The sequence below is a fragment of the Gavialis gangeticus genome, unplaced genomic scaffold, assembly GCF_001723915.1.
Source record: "Gavialis gangeticus isolate Ggan-Ray unplaced genomic scaffold, GavGan_comp1, whole genome shotgun sequence".
Taxonomy (NCBI): Eukaryota; Metazoa; Chordata; order Crocodylia; family Gavialidae; genus Gavialis; species Gavialis gangeticus.
The window spans coordinates 53,185,630-53,188,287 of record NW_017729030.1 but is presented as its reverse complement, the minus strand read 5'-3'; the positions used below and the strand labels follow the sequence as shown (position 1 = coordinate 53,188,287).

The window sequence follows — 2,658 nt, the reverse complement described above, 5'->3', positions numbered from 1 at the left end:
CCCTCCCCCTGTAATTTTGAAATAACATGAAAAAACTGGTTTTGCTTTTGGCTCTATATTTTGATTTATTTTACTCGTCCTGTGCGAAATGCACAAAGAACACTCTACTTGGTTTTTTTAGAACTGGTTTCATAACATTGGGTATCGCTTACAGCAGGGGTTTTCAACCTTTTTGGATCAGTGTACCCCTGGAGGGCAGATGCTGATGGGGGTGGTGGTGCACAGCCAGACACTGAGCGGGGTGGGGAGGGAAGGGTGTCACATAGCCGGATGCAGAGCAGCGGCAGCTGCCGCATGTGAGCTTCCCCTGTGTCTGGCCGGGTGGCTGGCACCTATGTGGCAGCACAGGATGGTTTGTGGTGGCACTCCATCCCTGCCCACCGGCATGTACCCCCTAGGTCCTTCTTGGGTACCCCCAGTTGACAACCCCTGGCTTAGAGAATAGATGGCTGGGTTGAAGGTATGAAGTCTCTGGAGAGATTGTAAGGGAAGAAATTTGTACTACATGGTAATGTACATGAAAAATGGCCATAACTTTTAAAACTGTTTTCAAATGTCTTTGAAAATGAGCAGATGACCTCAAAATGGATTCCTGGGTCATTTTTAGGAGCATAACAAAGGAGTGATGAGGGACACATCCCTCCCAGTTAAAGTAAGATAAGGAGGAGGAGATAGGAAGAACTGTAGCTCTGTTTATGGTAGGTAAGGCACAGGTGGGATCCAGTGCTCTGTGGTGGCATTTACCTGCCTTCTCCAAACTTTTTCATCTTATGTTCACAACACACTTTTCCAAATTTTGCAAAAAATGAGTTGGGGGTTGTACAGATAACAGCCTTATTTATTACACAACTCTGCTTCCTTTAACGAGCTCTGTCTGTGGACTGAATGAGACCAAATACTGCAGGAAAGGAGCATGTAAACACTATTGGATTGTGTTGTAATTCATATATCTGGGGGACAGCAACTCTTAGCAACCTTTTAATCATGACATTTTAGAAGCTTTGAGGGCTCTTTTGCCCATTGGAGAACACAGGTGAACCGCACTGACTCCCTACCTGGGAGGAATCATCAGGCTGGAATGTTTAGATCTATAGATCAGACTTTTATTGTCTGAACAGAAAGAATTACTTGTATCTATAGGAGTCTGTTATGTTCTATGTGATCAGTCACTAGAGAAGGATGAGGTTCACTCTTTCACAGTTTACTTCATTCCTGGGAAGACAAATGCTGTGACCTTTGGTTAGCTTTATACTAGTTAACAGAGCAGAACCGAGAAACTGTCAGTTGCCTACTTGTACTCCAGGGTTAGGTTCTCCTTTGGTTATCATCAGGTCTCTGACTGCCCCCCTTGAGTCCCATGTTCCTCTATGGTTGTGTTGCTGTTTAAGGAGTCCCACACTGTTCAAATTATTTCCATCTGGTCATCATCCATTTACAGACTGCATCTTGTATAACTATCTCTTTTCATAATTTGTGTTATAGGACTTTTCTAATATTCTTCTGATGCATTTATCATACATAATCACTAGGAACAACTTAGCTGATTTCTGAACTGGAAATGGTATATCTGTGTTCACTGTCTTTCAGCAGTGCTAATTAATCTGCCAACCATGTTATGCAAACAAAACAATGTTGGTTCTGGTTTAGGAAGTAATCTGCATGGAAGAGTGCATCATATCTGAGGGTGCCACTGCTTAGCATGGTAAACTTGCATAATAAGGTAGATATGCTTTTTAATTCTGTCCTCCTGCCCAAGCCTTCTGTAACCCAAAAAGGGGAAGTAAACTGATGGTGGGGTGAGTAAGAGCATCTGTCAACTTTCTAAGATTTGATATTAGCTAATATCCATTCAGTGAATAACATGCATGCAATTTTGTATGAAGAGCAACAACTGTATAGGTGATTTACTGGGCTTTCACTGGGGAGTTTGCTGGCATGTTGGTCTCTTCTTTTGGCTTTTTCCAAAGACTTAAATCCAAACGTCCTCTATTGCATGGGTGTCAAAATTATCTGGCCCTGGGGGCTGAATGAGTGATGCAGGGCTGGTCCACAGGCTAGATTAAACTCAGCACTGCATGCCAGATCCAGCATGTGTCTTGGAGTGGGTGCTACGTACAATATGGTCCTGCTCCAACTTCTCTGGGGCTCTGCTGCACGCAGCAGCCACTTTGTGGCTGTGGCTACCATGTGCTACTCTGGGACACATGATGGAGTGGGTACTACATGCAGCACGGTCCAGAGTGGCTGGAGTTGATGCTGTACAGGGCGATCCAGTATGTCCTGTATGCTGCCAGTCAGTCACCTCTGAGACCCACAGGTAACACTGGAGGCCTGATGATAAGACTCTGGTGGGCTGGATCTTTAACACCCTTGTTTTATTGCCAGATCGTTGATTATGTAACACATCTAATTAGATAAAGTACATAGTAGCTTTTCCAAAGACAGTGTTTAAAGGATTGCTTCCACTGTTTTGATTCAACTGATTAAAACAGTAAAGGTAATTCTGAGAAAAGAGGGGTCCATTTAATTTAAAACATCTCTCTCTTAGTCATGCAAGAATGGCTAAGGCTGGGCCCATAGCTTAGATTTCATAGATGTTTAGGGTTGGAACGGACCTTGGTAGATCATCAAGTCCGACCCCCTGCCCTGGGCAGGAAA

At 43.8% G+C, this 2,658-nt stretch overlaps 1 protein-coding gene and 1 long non-coding RNA gene across 2 annotated transcripts in view; one reads left to right on the top strand and one right to left on the bottom strand.

Moving 5' to 3' along the window:
- The window catches only part of FBXW7 (F-box and WD repeat domain containing 7), a 300,503-nt gene that overhangs the window by 47,308 nt on the left and 250,537 nt on the right, over positions 1–2,658 (top strand). The gene's annotated exons all lie outside the window — the stretch shown is intronic.
- Positions 1,434–2,658, bottom strand: part of LOC109301219 — a 13,477-nt gene continuing 12,252 nt past the window's right edge. The window contains exon 3 of the long non-coding RNA XR_002098473.1: positions 1,434–1,445. This is a non-coding gene — a long non-coding RNA (uncharacterized LOC109301219). The remainder of the gene's footprint in view (positions 1,446–2,658) is intronic.